General features: G+C 55.9%; 1 non-coding gene and 1 pseudogene across 1 annotated transcript; both read left to right on the top strand.

The window, feature by feature from the left end:
- Positions 1-11,539: 11,539 nt before the first annotated feature.
- Positions 11,540-11,693, top strand: LOC136677561 (5.8S ribosomal RNA). The gene has a single exon (XR_010796368.1). It is a non-coding gene; the product is annotated as a 5.8S ribosomal RNA (ribosomal RNA).
- A 272-nt stretch (positions 11,694-11,965) lies between these two features.
- On the top strand, positions 11,966-16,356 carry LOC136677573 (28S ribosomal RNA; annotated as a pseudogene).
- Positions 16,357-18,071: the final 1,715 nt, after the last annotated feature.

An 18,071-nucleotide genomic window follows, 5' to 3' on the forward strand; every position in this document is an offset into this window, starting at 1 on the left:
AATTGTCGCGAAACGATCGACGAGTTATTAGCGAAAAACCGAAATTCGTAAATTACGAATTTCGCAGGAACGTCGTAGAAACGCCAAATTCGACACGTAGGACCGGAGGGGGCTCAGGAAACACATATTAAAATTTGGGAATTTTACGCGAAACGGTCGACGAGTTATTAGCGAAAAACCGATTGAGCGTACGCTTAGGAAGGTCGAAAAAATCTGAAATTTGGTACGGGCGACCGCGCCCCCCTCAGGAACGACATATTAAAATTTGGGAACTTTAGGTGAAACGGTCGACGAGTTATTCGCGAAAAACCGATCAAGCGTACGCTTACGAAGTTCGTAAAATTACGAAACTTTGCACACGGGTCCGGGGTAGGCTCAGGAAGGACATATTAAGATTTGGGAATTTTAGGTGCAACGGTCGACGAGTTATTCGCGAAAAACGGATTGAGCGTACGCTTACGAAGTTCGTAAAATTACGAAACGGTGCACAACCGGCCAGGGGCGTGCCCAGGAACGACATATTAAAATGAGGTGACCCTAGGACGATGACCCCAAAAGTTGTTGAAAAAACACAAGATGAGGTCTGTGGCCCAGTTGCTTTCTGGGGTCAAAGGTCACTTAGGAACGTCACAGGGTCGCGGGATTCGGGTGGGGCAGAGGTCTTGACGCTGGGAACAACATATTTGAAGATGGTGACCTTAGGCCAAAAGATGAAGGAGATATGACCCCAAAGCTCATCCAAAAATCACACTTGTAGTTATGAGGCCCAGTTGCTTTCTGGGGTCAAAGGTCACTTAGGAACGTCACAGGGTCGCGGGATTCGGGTGGGGCAGAGGTCTCGACCCTGGGAACAACATATCCGAAGATGGTGACCCTAGGCCAAAAGATGGAGGAGATATGACCCCAAAGGTCATCTAAAAAGCGCAGGATGCGTTTTGAGGCCTAGTGGTTTTCTGGGGTCAAAGGTCACTTATGAAACGTCCCAGGGTCGCGGGATTCGGGTGGGTCAAAGGTCCCGACCCTGGAAACAACATACTAGAAGATGGTGACCCTAGGCCCAAGGGTCAGGGACTTATGAATTTTTAAAAAGTGACCATATCACCAAAGTGTCCCAGGACATTTTAACAATATTTTCCCCTAACCCCCTAACCAAATTCGTATAAACATCGTTTTTACACCTTCTTTCTGCTTGTAACTGTGTAATAACACCTCAGGGGGCCCAAGGGGACAATGTGGAATGGCACCTGGGGGCCCTGGGCCCCCTCGAAAAAAAATGGCCTTTTTACGGGACTTTGACCGCGGAAGCCTCTTAGATGGTATGCCCGCAAGACCCTCCTGATGTTCAAAGTTGAAAAAGTGGGTCCCGACTTGCTTTTTGGCTCCCGGAGGGCCCCGGAAGGTCGGAGAGCCACCAAATTTCACAGGCCGGACCGGGGCACCCTCACGAACAACATATTGAAATCTGGTGATCCTAGGTCGAAAGGTCGAGGAGTTACGGTCGAAAAGGCGACCGGCGATAGGTCGCCGGGGTCGGGGAACGCTCAGGAAGGTCGTAGAGCCACGAAATTTTACATGCAGGACCGGGGCACCCTCAGGAAAGACATATTAAAATCTGGTGGTCCTAGGTGAAAAGGTGTAGGAGTTATGGCCAAAAAGCAAATTTTTGATTTGAGGCCCTTAAGGTGGTATGGGCCCCATACCACCTTAAGACGTGACCCCACGGGGTCGTGGGTATAGTATGTGATGGGTGGTGACCCCACGACCTGTGCCCTACATTTTGGTGACCCTAGGCCAAAAGATGGAGGAGATATGACCCCAAAGGTTACTAAAAAGCGCAGGATGCGTTTTGAGGCCTAGTGTCTTTTTGGGGTCAAAGGTCACTTAGGAACGTCCCAGGGTCGCGGGATTCGGGTGGGTCAAAGGTCCCGACCCGGGGAACAACATATGTGAATATGGTGACCCTAGGCCCAAGGGTCAGGGACTTGTGAATTTTTAAAGAAGTGAATATATGAGCAATCCTTCCTGGGACACTTTGGTGATATTTTCCCCTAACCCCCTAACCCGGGTTGTATTACCAAAACGTCCCGGGTCTTTTAAGGCGGATCTGTGCAATTCCACCTTAAGAGGATGCACCTCTTCAATGCAATGGCTTTCTACTCGTTCTTTTGCGTTTTTTGCGGTTTTCGGGGTCCAGGAAGGGCGGAAAATTCTGAAACTTAGCGTACGGGACCCTGGCGCCCCCAGGAATCGCACGTAATTTTTTGGTGAATTGTCGCGAAACGATCGACGAGTTATTAGCGAAAAACCGAAATTCGTGATTTACGAATTTCGCAGGAACGTCGTAGAAACACCAAATTCGACACGCAGGACCGGGATAGGCTCAGGAAACACATATTAAAATTTGGGAATTTTACGCGAAACGATCGACGAGTTATTAGCGAAAAACCGATCGAGCGTACGCTTAGGAAGGTCGAAAAAATCTGAAATTTGGTACGGGCGACCGCGCCCCCCTCAGGAACGACATATTAAAATTTGGGAATTTTAGGTCAAACGGTTGACGAGTTATTTGCGATTAAAAAGAACAGGACATATTTGCAATACAACCCAGGTTAGGGGGTTAGGGGATAATATTAGCAATGTGTCCCATCGATTCTAGCACGCTTAGGACGGTCGAAAAAATCTGAAATTTGGTACGGGCGACCGCGCCACCCTCAGGAACGACATATTAAAATTTGGGAACTTTAGGTGAAACGGTCGACGAGTTATTCGCGAAAAACCGATCGAGCGTACGCTTACGAAGTTCGTAAAATTACGAAACTTTGCACACGGGTCCAGGGTAGGCTCAGGAAGGACATATTAAGATTTGGGAATTTTAGGTGCAACGGTCGACGAGTTATTCGCGAAAAACGGATTGAGCGTACGCTTACGAAGTTCGTAAAATTACGAAACGGTGCACAACCGGCCAGGGGCGTGCCCAGGAACGACATATTAAAATGAGGTGACCCTAGGACGATGACCCCAAAAGTTGTTGAAAAAACACAAGATGAGGTCTGTGGCCCAGTTGCTTTCTGGGGTCAAAGGTCACTTAAGAACGTCACAGGGTCGCGGGATTCGGGTGGGGCAGAGGTCTTGACGCTGGGAACAACATATTTGAAGATGGTGACCTTAGGCCAAAAGATGAAGGAGATATGACCCCAAAGCTCATCCAAAAATCACACTTGTAGTTATGAGGCCCAGTTGCTTTCTGGGGTCAAAGGTCACTTAGGAACGTCACAGGGTCGCGGGATTCGGGTGGGGCAGAGGTCTCGACGCTGGGAACAACATATCCGAAGATGGTGACCCTAGGCCAAAAGATGGAGGAGATATGACCCCAAAGGTCATCTAAAAAGCGCAGGATGCGTTTTGAGGCCTAGTGGTTTTCTGGGGTCAAAGGTCACTTAGGAACGTCCCAGGGTCGCGGGATTCGGGTGGGTCAAAGGTCCCGACCCTGGAAACAACATACTAGAAGATGGTGACCCTAGGCCCAAGGGTCAGGGACTTATGAATTTTTAAAAAGTGACCATATCACCAAAGTGTCCCAGGACATTTTAACAATATTTTCCCCTAACCCCCTAACCAAATTCGTATAAACATCGTTTTTACACCTTCTTTCTGCTTGTAACTGTGTAATAACACCTCAGGGGGCCCAAGGGGACAATGTGGAATGGCACCTGGGGGCCCTGGGCCCCCTCGAAAAAAAATGGCCTTTTTACGGGACTTTGACCGCGGAAGCCTCTTAGATGGTATGCCCGCAAGACCCTCCTGATGTTCAAAGTTGAAAAAGTGGGTCCCGACTTGCTTTTTGGCTCCCGGAGGGCCCCGGAAGGTCGGAGAGCCACCAAATTTCACAGGCCGGACCGGGGCACCCTCACGAACAACATATTGAAATCTGGTGATCCTAGGTCGAAAGGTCGAGGAGTTACGGTCGAAAAGGCGACCGGCGATAGGTCGCCGGGGTCGGGGAACGCTCAGGAAGGTCGTAGAGCCACGAAATTTTACATGCAGGACCGGGGCACCCTCAGGAAAGACATATTAAAATCTGGTGGTCCTAGGTGAAAAGGTGTAGGAGTTATGGCCAAAAAGCAAATTTTTGATTTGAGGCCCTTAAGGTGGTATGGGCCCCATACCACCTTAAGACGTGACCCCACGGGGTCGTGGGTATAGTATGTGATGGGTGGTGACCCCACGACCTGTGCCCTACATTTTGGTGACCCTAGGCCAAAAGATGGAGGAGATATGACCCCAAAGGTTACTAAAAAGCGCAGGATGCGTTTTGAGGCCTAGTGTCTTTTTGGGGTCAAAGGTCACTTAGGAACGTCCCAGGGTCGCGGGATTCGGGTGGGTCAAAGGTCCCGACCCGGGGAACAACATATGTGAATATGGTGACCCTAGGCCCAAGGGTCAGGGACTTGTGAATTTTTAAAGAAGTGAATATATGAGCAATCCTTCCTGGGACACTTTGGTGATATTTTCCCCTAACCCCCTAACCCGGGTTGTATTACCAAAACGTCCCGGGTCTTTTAAGGCGGATCTGTGCAATTCCACCTTAAGAGGATGCACCTCTTCAATGCAATGGCTTTCTACTCGTTCTTTTGCGTTTTTTGCGGTTTTCGGGGTCCAGGAAGGGCGGAAAATTCTGAAACTTAGCGTACGGGACCCTGGCGCCCCCAGGAATCGCACGTAATTTTTTGGTGAATTGTCGCGAAACGATCGACGAGTTATTAGCGAAAAACCGAAATTCGCGATTTACGAATTTTGCAGGAACGTCGTAGAAACACCAAATTCGACACGCAGGACCGGGATAGGCTCAGGAAACACATATTAAAATTTGGGAATTTTACGCGAAACGATCGACGAGTTATTAGCGAAAAACAAATCGAGCGTACGCTTAGGAAGGTCGAAAAAATCTGAAATTTGGTACGTGCGACCGCGCCACCCTCAGGAAGGACATATTAAAATTTGGGAATTTTAGGTCAAAAGGTTGACGAGTTATTCGCGATAAATGATCGAGCGTACGTTTACGAAGTTCGTAAAATCACGAAATGGTGCAAACCGGACAGCCGGGTTACACGCACGATGAGGAAGGACATATTAAAATTTGGGAATTTTTCGTGAAACGATCGACGAGTTATTCGCGAAAAACCGATCGAGCGAAATACTTAGGCAGGCACAGGAAGGCGCAGGTAGGTCGTAGAGCCACGGCATTTGGTACAGGTGAGCGGGCCACGCCCAGGAACGACATATTAAAATTTGGGAACTTTAGGTGAAACGGTCGACGAGTTATTGGCAAAAAACCGATTGAGCGTACGCTTACGAAGTTCGTAAAATTACGAAACTTTGCACACGGGTCCGGCCCATCCTCAGGAAGGTCCTATTAAAATTTGGGATTTTTAGGTCAAACGGTCGACGAGTTATTGGCGAACAACGGATCGAGCGTACGCTTACGAAGTTCGTAAAATTACGAAACTTTGCACACGGGTCCGGCCCATCCTCAGGAAGGTCATATTAAAATTTGGGAATTTTAGGTCAAACGGTCGACGAGTTATGGGCAAAAGAAAAAAATTCGTTAAATCGCCGCCATATTGGGTGGGGGGGTCGTGGGCGGGCCCGTGGTTACGCTGACCGAGTATGAAGCCAATCTGTGACTATATCACCAAAGTGTCCCGGACGCATTGACAATATGGTCCCTAACCTCCTAACAGGAAGTAGCGGTCACTTCCTGTGGTCAGTCAGACTGACCAGTACCCCCCCCCCCCAGCACCAAGGATCAAGCCAATAGGTCACTACGTCATCAAAGTGTTCTGGGAGGCTTTGATAACGCAACAGCTGGTGGCCATCGGTCACTATATCATCAAAGTGTCCTGGGACGCTTTGACAATACAACATCTGTAATCAGGTTCCACCTTAAGAGTTCCACCTTAACTGACGTTGGCACGTGACTTTCGGTCATCTCGGACCCGCTGACCACTCGAACGGTCGATCGTTAGGATAGGGGCAACAGCTGGTGGCCATCGGTCACCATATCATCAAAGTGTCCTGGGACGCTTTGACAATACAACATCTGTAATCAGGTTCCACCTTAACAGTTCCACCTTAACTGACGTTGGCACGTGACTTACGGTCATCTCGGACCCGCTGACCACTCGAACGGTCGACCGTTAGGATAGGGGCAACAGCTAGTGGCCATCGGTCACCATATCATCAAAGTGTCCTGGGACGCTTTGACAATACAACATCTGTAATCAGGTTCCACCTTAACAGTTCCACCTTAACTGACGTTGGCACGTGACTTCCGGTCATCTCGGACCCGCTGACCACTCGAACGGTCGACCGTTAGGAGACTAGGGGCATTTATTAGCGTTGCGTCCCGTCATATTAGCAATGCGGCATGCCCATGGTGACCAACACGACGCCCCCTGATGGATGGACTCGGGTATGAGGTGGTGAGTCGTGCCAGTCCAAGTTGGTATCAGCAATCCGTCCAGGAAGTCCACATTGACGATATAGGAAGTCAGCCGACTGGCACAGCGCGTATGGTCTGCCACTGTTTGCATTGCAACGACTTTCGAAAAATTCCCTACGAGAGCCGAAAGGAGGTAGGTTGACAGGACCACTGCAGGGTTGAAGTGGGGCGTGGCCTCTTTCGATAGAGGGGCGGGACTTGCCCGAGCTCCCCCTAGTGGCCGAGAAATAAGCGTTCAAAAAATCGTCTATGGGATTTTCCATTCATTTTTTTTTTTCGTCCAAATGACTCCAAATTCGGTCAGGTCAGTCCTGTGGGCCTCTAATACACAACCCTAGCTCCACAGAGCTCCACATAACTGTGGGACTCACTGGGGCCCCTGGGCCGCTTTCATGATATGGTCCCTAATTAGGGGTTATGGGCGTTGATCGCTCCCGTTCGCGTTCGACGTTCGCCCATCTTGGGTGTATGAACCAATGAGAACCAAGACCGATAGCGTATTACTGCCAAAATTAGTCCCGGTTTCCGAGCCAGGTGCCGGGCAGAGCGATGGGGAGTGGTCCCCAAGGTCCGTGGGGCCTACCACTGTCATAAATCCGAGTGGCTTCCACTCGGTCCGCCTCGACCGGGTACCTTTAAGGTCAAGTCCCAACCCCGGATCTCGTATCACGGTGGTATTGGGACTGCCTGTGGGTCTATAGGCCACCGACCATCTGCCCACTTGTGGGGCGGGTGGAACGGGCCGCCCCGTCGATTGTTATAAGCCCGTTGTGTCCACCCCGATGATTCGTTCGATGTATGCCTGGGAAGGTAAAACATTCCTGGGCATGGGGGGTCGAGCGTATGAGGGGTTTCCCCCGTCCCGAAAGAGAGAGTTTTCCGACCGATGATTCGTTCGATATGCCTGCCCGGGGAGGGTCAACTTCCCTGGGCACCGGGGGGTCGAACGTATGAGGATTGTCCCCCTTTTTAAACCCATAAATTTGCCCGTGCGCGAGTCGACGGGGCCGCGTAACCCCCCGAGGCGTTGGCCGGCGGTTATCCGCCGGTCCGTGGGATCTCCCGACCTTTCCCCTCCTTTGAGCGGGACGTGGGAGCGCACCACCGGGCCCCCGGCTGGAAACGGCCGGAGGCAAAGAGCGCATTAGAGGTGACACGGATCGGTCTTCCACAGACCGCGGCTGGAAGTTCGCAGGGTCGGCCTACGGGATCCGACCCTTCGTCTTCTTAAACGCAGACTTCCGTAGGCTCCGGGGGGCGAAACCGTAAACCTTTGCCGACCTCCTCGCACTGCGAGGGGGCCAGGATTTGCGGCTTGTCCGCGTATCGGTCCTACCAAGGACCGCGGCTGGAAGTTCGGTGGTGAGCCCTCGACCTTACGAGATTGAGGGCAAAACCCTTCGTCTTCTGAACATCAGACGGCTCCGGTGGGGCGTACCGTAAAACCAATGCCGACTTCCTCGCGCTTTGAGGGGGCCAGGATTCTCTTCCATTCTCTTCCCTTAACGGCTGTCCTTTACGGCCGTTCGAGCTCGGTATACGCGGAGCACCAGGGGCAGGCTTCTAAGCCTAAATACAGTGCTTAGAGCGATCCTCCCCACCTTGTGCTCCCAGCCTCCATGGCTCGTGGATGCCCGTAAGAGGCATGTCCGCTTGTCCAGAACGGTTCCGAGGGGGACTTAGTCGGCCGGTCGATCCAACAGTAGGTCCGTTCAACGTCCGCGTCGGTGGTGCCTTAGGGTCGGGATCCGTTTGAGGGAAGGACCCGGCCCCTAGCCTGCACCGTCCGGGCGAGAATCATACGTTTTCCAAGTTGCCAAGTCGATTGCAGACCCCCACAGCGGGGTCGCGTTCGATCCTCTTCGCTGGTGTCCCCTGAGATCACTCTCACGGGCTCCATGCGCCCCCTCTCTTTCCCCGTCCGGGGTTTGAGATCCAAGGGGGGTCGGTCTGGTTGATCCTGCCAGTATTATATGCTTGTCTCAAAGATTAAGCCATGCAAGTCTAAGTACACACGGGTTTTGGTACAGTGAAACTGCGAATGGCTCATTAAATCAGTTATGGTTCCTTTGATCGCTCCACACGTTACTTGGTATAACTGTGGTAATTCCAGAGCTAATACATGCAAACGAAGCGTTGGAAGGGTTCTGGGGGTCGGCGTGAAATGCTCTCCCGGCCCCTGTCCCCCGGATACGTGCATTTATCAGAACCGAAAAACCCTCCCGGCTCCGGTCGGGTCGCTTTGGTGACTCTAGATAACCTCTGGCCGATCGTTAAGCCCTCCGGGGCGGCGACGTATCATTCGAGTGTCTGCCCTATCAACTTTCGACGGTAGGCTACGTGCCTACCGTGGTGACCACGGGTAACGGGGAATCTGGGTTCGATTCCGGAGAGGGAGCCTGAGAAACGGCTACCACTTCCAAGGAAGGCAGCAGGCGCGCAAATTACCCATTCCCGACACGGGGAGGTAGTGACGAAAAATATCGATGCGGGTCCTATGATCCTGTGGAGCGTAATCGAAATGAACTCAATCTATGTCCGTGAGTGATGACCCATTGGAGGGCAAGACTGGTGCCAGCAGCCGCGGTAATTCCAGCTCCAATAGCGTATGCTAAAGTTGCTGCAGTTAAAAAGCTCGTAGTTGGATGTGGGGACAGGTCTCGGATCCCCTGTACTGTCCGGGATGGCGTGGGGAGCTCCTTCGGGGGTGACCCCCTGTCTCTGGGTGGATGTTGGGACCTGGTCCCTACCCGCCGGTGTCCTCTGCTCGCCGGCCGCGGAGAAGCCCTTAGCTGGGTACTTCACTGCGGTGCACGGTGGGTTGGAGGGTCCGGAGCGTTTACTTTGAATAAAGCAGAGTGCTCAAAGCAGGCCGACACGTGCCATGTCTGACTGAGCTAGGAATAATGGAATAGGGCCCTTCCGCGGGGCTTCGGGGTCTCTCCTTCGGGACGGCTGGTCGTTCCGGAGTGGGGCTCCGGGGCTTCCACGGTCCTATTTCGTGGGTTTTAAGGACCGAGGGCAATGATTAAGAGGGACGGCCGGGGGCATTCGTACCACACCGATAGAGGTGAAATTCGTTGACCGGTGTGGGACGAACGAAAGCGAAAGCATTTGCCAAGAATGTTTTCATTAATCAAGAACGAAAGTCGGGGGAGCGAAGACGATCAGATACCGTCGTAGTTCCGACCGTAAACTATGCCGACCCGCGATCCGGCGGCGTGAGGCTAGCGACCATGACCCGCCGGGCAGCGTGAGGGAAACCACGAGTCTTTGGGCTCTGGGGGGAGTACGGTTGCAAAGCTGAAACTTAAAGGAATTGACGGAAGGGCACCACCAGGAGTGGAGCTTGCGGCTTAATTTGACTCAACACGGGGAATCTCACCCGGCCCGGACACGGTAAGGATTGACAGATTGATGGCTCTTTCTTGATTCTGTGGGTGGTGGTGCATGGCCGTTGGGAGTTCGTGGAGCGATTCGTCTGGTTAACTCCGATAACGGACGAGACCCTGTGCCTTAAAAAGTTACACGGCCCTCCCTTGGGTCCCTGTGGGGGCTTGCGGCCCGAGGGGTTCGTCGGTCGGTGGCCGAACTTCTTAGAGCGATCCGGGGCAAGGCAAAGCCGTATGAGATTCGGGGCCATAACAGGTCTGTGATGCCCTTAGACGCCCGGGGCCGCACGTGAGTTACACTGGCTGGTTCAGCATGTGCATCCATCCTATGCCGAAAGGCCTGGGCAATCCTATGAACGCCTTCCCCGCTGGGGATAGGGGATTGTAACTTTTCCCCTTGAACGAGGAATTCCAAGTAGTCGCGGGTCACCAGCCCGCGTCGATTAAGTCCCTGCCCTTTGTACACACCGCCCGTCGCTACTACCGATTGGATGGCCTGGTGAGGTCCTCGGACCATCTCCGAGGTGCCCCTTTACCGGGGGGTTGCCTCGTTGAGGTGGGAAGTCGATCGAACCTGGGCATCTAGAGGGAGTAAAAGTCGTAACAAGGTTTCCGTAGGGGAACCTGCGGAAGGATCATTAACGGTGACCTGGCCACGGCCGGTTGTCGAGTCGGACTCGAGAGGCCAAACCTCCCCCGGCGGGTACCTTCAAGGTATGGACCGCAGAAGCCTCGTACCTTTCGTCGTCGGCCGACGTGAGTCTCTCCCCCTCCGGGTGGGTGGACGTAGCGAGCCGGCTTCGGAACTCGGGGTTATGCGAGGACCGCCTTAGGTGCATAGGTACCCCGGTCCGCCCCCCTCGTTCGCGGGGGGGAGAGTGGCGCCGGAGCCGCCCGCCGGGTCGTTAAACCAACCATTGATCGTTGAAGGCTTGATTGTGCGTGCGCGAGTCAAAGGGGCTTACTCACCCCCAGGGCGTTGGCCGGTGCTCGCCGGCCTCGGTGGGATCTCCCTGAACCCATCCCCCCGGCACAGGGGGTGGTGGTGGACGGGAGCGTACCGCCGGGCGAAACTCTTTCCCCTCACGGGGTTGGAGCGGAGCTTAAGAGCGCATGCAAATACCCCGATGTTGGCTTCGCAGAGACGGACCGTATAATAGTCTAAGGCCGGTGCGCGAGTTGAAGGGGCCTCACGAACCCCGGATGCGTTTAAACACCCGAAGGAGACGGCCGGTGCCCGCCGGTCCTGACTAGGTGGGATCTACCCAGCGCCTTCCCCTAAGCGGGGGACTTGGGAGCGTACCACCGGGCCTCGCTCATACCCTCCGGGGTGGAGAGCTTGGCTTTGAGCGCACGCCTGAATGCCTTAGACCGGGACCCGTAACGCAGCGAACCAAACCCTGGGCCTCGCCGGGAACGGTGGGGCCTAGACCCGGTCTCCTAAACCACGTAAGTCTCGGGCACCTACTCGGGCGATCGTCCCCCGGGCCGTAACTCCTCGGTCCGGTGGTGACGCCCAGGTTCAATGACCTTCCCCCCTCCACGGGGGGGGAAGGCACCCGGCTTGAAATATTGTCAAACGTTGTCTCGTGTTCGAATGGCTTCCTTCGCCCGGCCTGTAACGGGCCGGGCACAAACCTCATACAACTCTTAGCGGTGGATCACTTGGCTCGTGCATCGATGAAGAACGCGGTAACCTGCGTTAAATAATGTGAATTGCAGAACACAGATCATCGATATTTCGAACGCACATGGCGGCCGCGGGGGTCCATCCCGCGGCCACGCCTGTCTGAGGGTCGGTTTACCCATCGATCGGTCTTCCTAGACCGCGGCTGGGAGTTCGCAGGGCCTCCACCTCGGACGGCCCTTCGTCTCCCTAAACCCAGACTCGGGCCTTAAACCCGACGTGTGGCAAGAGCTCCGGACGTAGGGAGAGCCATTAGGTCCGGGTCCAATCCGTCATAGTCTCTCCCCGCTGGGCTCTCCGCCGCCGTCGGAGAGTGGGTACCGTAATACGGCGAGCGGCCGGGGGGTTCGCGCCCCCCGCGCCCCGCAAAACAGTCTCGTAGTGCGACCTCAGATCAGACGAGACAACCCGCTGAACTTAAGCATATCAGTAAGCGGAGGAAAAGAAACTAACAAGGATTCCCCTAGTAGCGGCGAGCGAAGAGGGAAGAGCCCAGCGCTGAATCCCACTTTCCCCTGACCGGGGTGGGCCGGGAAATGTAGCGTACGGAAGTCCGTTTGGTCTCGGTGCGGACGCGGGACCAAGTTTTGCAAGGAAGTGTCTTCCGCAGATGGTGAAGGCCCGGTATTGTCCCGCATCCCGCCGGGTAGATCGGGCTTCCCGGAGTCGAGTTGCTTGTGAATGCAGCTCAAAGTGGGTGGTAAACTCCATCTAAGGCTAAATACCGGCACGAGACCGATAGCGAACAAAGTACCGTGAGGGAAAGTTGAAAGCAGTACTTTGAAGAGAGAGTTCAAGAGAGCGTGAAACCGTTGAGAGGTAAACGGTCGGGGGACCGAGAAGACCCCCCCGGGGGATTCAGCCGGGCGGACGGCCCGCGCTCGTGTGGTTCCGTGGCTCGGAGGCGAGTTCATCCGGGCGAGAGTGGGGGCGACCCCACTCCCTGCTCGGCCCTGAGCTTCGCCTCTCGACTTCGGGCCTCTCGGGCGTACGAAGGCTCGGCCCGTCAGGTGTACTTCCCCCCGCGTGGTGGGTGAGTCGCGACCGGCTCCGGTTAGGCTTGGAAGGGCCCGAGGGTGAAGGTAGGTCCGTCCGGAGAAGGGAGCCCCACGTGGCCCCCGGACACGGGCGTTCCGCTACAGCCCCTCGCTCCGACTTCGCCGATAACGCCGGGGCCGCGGAGTAATGTCCTTTCCGCGTTTTCCCCTCCTTCGGGATGGGGATGGGGCCCCCCCTGATCGTTCGGACGAAAGCGGGCCGGTTGGGCTGTCCTCAGCCCCGGGCTAGGCCCGCTACGGCAATACGGGGGGTGATCCAGGCCCACAGCCAAAACGCCTAAGGTCAGCGGCTAAGTTCGGACCCCGACCGACCCGTCTTGAAACACGGACCAAGGAGTCTAACGCGTATGCGAGTCAAAGGGGCTTGAACCCCGGAGGCGCAACGAAGGTGAAGGCCGGCGCGCGTCGGCTGAGGTGGGATCTGATGCACCCCGTCAATGTTTGGGTTGACAGCGCACCACCGGCCTGCTCTCCACCGAGTGGAGAGTGGAGCAAGAGCATACGCGGTGGTACCCGAAAGATGGTGATCTATGCCTGGGCAGGGCGAAGCCAGGGGAAACCCTGCGTGGAGGCCCGTAGCGGTCCTGACGTTCAATTCGGTCGTCCGACCTGGGTATAGGGGCGAAAGACTTAACGAACCATCTAGTAGCTGGTTCCCTCCGAAGTTTCCCTCAGGATAGCTGGCACCAGACTCAGTTTTATCCGGTAAAGCAATGATCATAGGCTGCGGGGCCGAAATGGCCTCGTCCTACCCTCAAACTTTAAATGGGTAAGAGGCCCGGCTCGCAGGCTTGGAGCCGGGCATCGAATGATGGTGCCAAGTGGGCCACTTTTGGTAAGCAGAACTGGTGCTGCGGGATGAACCGAACGCGCGGGTTAAGGCGCCCGACGCGACGCTCATCAGACCCCAGGAAAGGTGTCGGTTGATATAGACAGCGGGGCGGTGGCCATGGAAGTCGGAATCCGCTAAGGAGTGTGTAACAACTCACCTGCCGAATCAACTGGCCCTGAAAATGGATGGCGCTGGAGCGTCGGGCCCATACCCGGCCGTCGCAGGTGTCACAATCCCTGATTTGAAACACGGACCGTATGCCGCGACGAGTAGGAGGGCCGCCGCGGTGGCGCTGAAGCCTCTGGCGTGAGCCTGGGTCGAGCCGCCGCGGGTGCAGATCTTGGTGGTAGTAGCAAATATTCAGATGGGATCTTTGAAGGCCGAAGTGGAGAAGGGTTCCACGCCGACAGCGCTTGGCCGTGGGTTAGTCGGTCCTAAGGGATAGGCGAACGCCGTTCGGAAACGCTGGGGCGATGGTCTCGTCTGCCCCCCGCTGACCGAAAGGGGATCGGGCCAATATCCCCGAACCTGGGATTGGGGAGATTGAGTGCCGAGAAGGCGCTCTCATAGCGGTAACGCAAACGAACCCGGAGACGTCGGTGGGAACCCCGGGGAGGATTCACTCTCCTTGCTAAAGAGCTGGAGCGCCCTGGAATGGGATTGTCCCGAGAAAGGGGCTCAACGCTCTGAAAGGCGCCGCATGCATCAGTGAGGCAGCCGGGACGTTCCCCATCGGCCCTTGAAAATCCGGGGGAGGTATAGTGAATTTCCCCCCAGGCCGTACCAATATCCGCATCAGGTCTCCAAGGTGAACAGCCTCTGGCGTGTTGGAACAATGTAGGTAAGGGAAGTCGGCAAAATAGATCCGTAACTTCGGGATAAGGATTGGCTCTAATGGCTGGGCTCGGTCGGGCCCTTTAGCTGAAGCGTAGGCCGAGGGCTGTTCTGGTTCTGGTTCGCCCTTGCCCTGAGGGTCATGCGGGGCAAAAGCGCACGGCGCCCGGGTTGACTCCTGCGTCTGTCGGTTAAAGTGCGTGGGTCGCAGCCGCGCGAGGCAGCCGGTGTTCCCTCCCGGTGGTGCTTAGGGGACTCGGTCGGTGCCGGGGGGAGGCGGTCGTGGATGGGACTCCGGCGGGGGTGCGTCCTTAGGGGACGAACCTCCGGTGCGTCTCGTCCTTCGGCCCTTCCTTCCCGAAGTCGGCCGGGCTCCGAGGCCCATCGGCGGGTCCCGGCCACGCTCGCGAGCGCGGCCTTCCGTACTCCCATTCGGACGTGGGGGGGGGAAGACTCTGGAGTTGTGTGCGGATGCGTCGCCGGCCGTAGGGGCTTGGGAGGACCGGACCGGAGCAGTGTGACTGGAGACGGGTGTGACGAGCCGAGGCCTCGTGGATCTATCGGGTGTGAGTCTCGCCTCGGAGGGGTGGCAGCTCCGAGGTGGTTCTCTCGACCGGCACCCAACAGCCGAATTAGAACTGCTGCGGACCAGGGGAATCCGACTGTTTAATAAAAACACAGCATTGTGAAGGCTCTCGGACGGTTTTGACACAATGTGATTCCTGCCCAGTGCTCTGAATGTCAAAGTGAAGAAATTCACCCAAGCACGGGTAAACGGCGGGGGTAACTATGACCCTCTTAAGGTAACGAAATGCCTCGTCATCTAATTAGTGACCTGCATGAATGGATTAACGAGATTCCCACTGTCCCTACCTACTATCTAGCGAAACCACAGCCAAGGGAACGGGCTTGGCAGAATCAGCGGGGAAAGAAGACCCTGTTGAGCTTGACTCTAGTCTGTCATTGAGAGGCTGCATAGGAGGTGTAGAATAAGTGGGAAGCCCGCCGAAGGCCAGCACCCGAGGCGGGCTGTCCGTGAAATACCACTACTCTTACCGTTACCTCTCTAACCCGGTGAAGGTGTCGGTGGGAACCCTTTCCTTGGTGGGGGTTCCTTGTTCCAAGGTGCTAAGCCCTGGGTGGGTCGCTTGGCAGTGAGTCCGGTTACACTCATGTTGCGGGCCTCCGTGCCCGGGGCGAGTCCCTCCGGGGACAGTGACAGGTGGGGAGTTTGACTGGGGCGGTACACCTGTCAAAGCGTAACGCAGGTGTCCTAAGGCGGGCTCAGGGAAGGACAGAAACCTCCCGTAGAGCATAAGGGCAAAAGCCGGCTTGATCCTGATTTTCAGTATGAATACGGACCGTGAAAGCGGGGCCTAACGATCCTTCCGTCTGCTTTTTGGGTTTTAAGCGGGAGGTGTCAGAAAAGTTACCACAGGGATAACTGGCTTGTGGCGGCCAAGCGTTCATAGCGACGTCGCCGTTTGATTCTTCGATGTCGGCTCTTCCTATCATTGCGAAGCAGAATTCGCAAAGCGTTGGATTGTTCACCCACTAACAGGGAACGTGAGCTGGGTTTAGACCGTCGTGAGACAGGTTAGCTTTACCCTACTGATGTTGACCGTTGCTCCGATAGTAATCCAGCCCAGTACGAGAGGAACCGCAGGTTCGGATACATGGTACTCGCGCTTGGCTGTGCAGCCACTGGTGCAAGGCTATCATCCGAGGGCTTACGACTGAACGCCTCTAAGTCGGAATCCCGCCTAGAAGGAGCGATACATCCGCGCCCAGCATCGGTGAGCTTGGTCTTGGATAGCCGGGGTGGGAGGTGCTTTCCTCCCCACCGCCGGTGACGAGAGCCGCATGACACTGGAACCGGACCGGGGCTAATGAACGCCTCGGTCCACCTCCCTCGTCAAAGCAAATGTCTCTTGATCCGGGTGTGAAATGACTCGTAAACGACCTGATTCGGAGTGCGGGTGTCGTAAGTGGCAGAGCGGGTGCATATACCGCGATCCATTGAAAGTCATCCCGTCCACTCAAACATTTGTCGGGGGGAAGGCGAAAGCAAACCCCCGGCCCTCCGGAGCGGTCCAGGTCTGGTTCTCTGGGGCGCGGGCCCCGGAGACTCCGTACACCGGTTAGAGGGAGCCGGTGGCGGGCATAGGGGAGGTGGGTACTCCCCTGTGAAATCCTGGATGACGGTTTTAGGTCTCGTAGTGGGCGAAAATCGGACTTAGTGCAATTTCCGAAACTCTGGTTCTCTGGGGGCGCGGGCCCCGAGAGTCCGTACACCGGTTAGAGGGAGCCGGTGGCGGGCATAGGGAGGCAGGTCGCTCCCTTGAATGGTCCTGGATGTCTGGACTTAGTGCAATTTCTGAAACTCTGGTTCTCTGGGGGCGCGGGCCCCGAGAGTCCGTACACCGGTTAGAGGGAGCCGGTGGCGGGCATAGGGAGGCAGGTCGCTCCCTTGAATGGTCCTGGATGTCTGGACTTAGTGCAATTTCTGAAACTCTGGTTCTCTGGGGGCGCGGGCCCCGAGAGTCCGTACACCGGTTAGAGGGAGCCGGTGGCGGGCATAGGGAGGCAGGTCGCTCCCTTGAATGGTCCTGGATGTCTGGACTTAGTGCAATTTCTGAAACTCTGGTTCTCTGGGGGCGCGGGCCCCGAGAGTCCGTACACCGGTTAGAGGGAGCCGGTGGCGGGCATAGGGAGGCAGGTCGCTCCCTTGAATGGTCCTGGATGTCAGCAATTTCTTAAGAAGGGCGCCCTCTTGTGGTCCCATGGCCGAAGTACATGCTCCGAGCCCGGGTATGGCAGTGGGCGGAATGAGACTTAGAGGAATGTTGACGGAGCCATGAGGGGCCCCCCCTGGAGGTCCCATGGCCGAGAAAAGTGCTCCGAGCCCGGGGTGATAGAGAACCGTGAACGCCGCGGTTAAAGACCTCGGGTATGGCAGTGGGCGGAATGAGACTTAAAGGAATATTGACGGAGCCAAGAGGGGCCTCCCCTGGAGGTCCCATGGCCGAGAAAAGTGCCCCGAGCCCGGGGTGATAGAGAACCGTAAAGCGCGCGGGTTTGGGGCTCGGGTCTTCCAGTGGGCGGAGTGAGACTTAAAGGAATATTGACGGAGCCATGAAGGGCCCCCCCTGGAGGTCCCATGGCCGAGAAAAGTGCTCCGAGCCCGGGGTGATAGAGAACCGTAAAGCGCGCGGGTTTGGGGCTCGGGTCTTCCAGTGGGCGGAGTGAGACTTAAAGGAATATTGACGGAGCCATGAAGGGCCCCCCCTGGAGGTCCCATGGCCGAGAAAAGTGCCCCGAGCCCGGGGAGATAGAGAACCGTAAAGCGCGCGGGTTTGGGGCTCGGGTCTTCCAGTGGGCGGAGTGAGACTTAGAGAAATGATGACGGAGCTAAGAGGGGCCCCCCCTGGAGGTCCCATGGCCGAGAAAAGTGCTCCGAGCCCGGGGAGATAGAGAACCGTAAAGCGCGCGGGTTTGGGGCTCGGGTCTTCCAGTGGGCGGAGTGAGACTTAGAGAAATGATGACGGAGCTAAGAGGGGCCCCCCCTGGAGGTCCCATGGCCGAGAAAAGTGCTCCGAGCCCGGGGAGATAGAGAACCGTAAAGCGCGCGGGTTTGGGGCTCGGGTCTTCCAGTGGGCGGAGTGAGACTTAGAGAAATGATGACGGAGCTAAGAGGGGCCCCCCCTGGAGGTCCCATGGCCGAGAAAAGTGCTCCGAGCCCGGGGAGATAGAGAACCGTAAAGCG

The sequence above is a fragment of the Hoplias malabaricus genome, chromosome X2, assembly GCF_029633855.1.
Source record: "Hoplias malabaricus isolate fHopMal1 chromosome X2, fHopMal1.hap1, whole genome shotgun sequence".
NCBI classification, from domain to species: domain Eukaryota; kingdom Metazoa; phylum Chordata; class Actinopteri; order Characiformes; family Erythrinidae; genus Hoplias; species Hoplias malabaricus.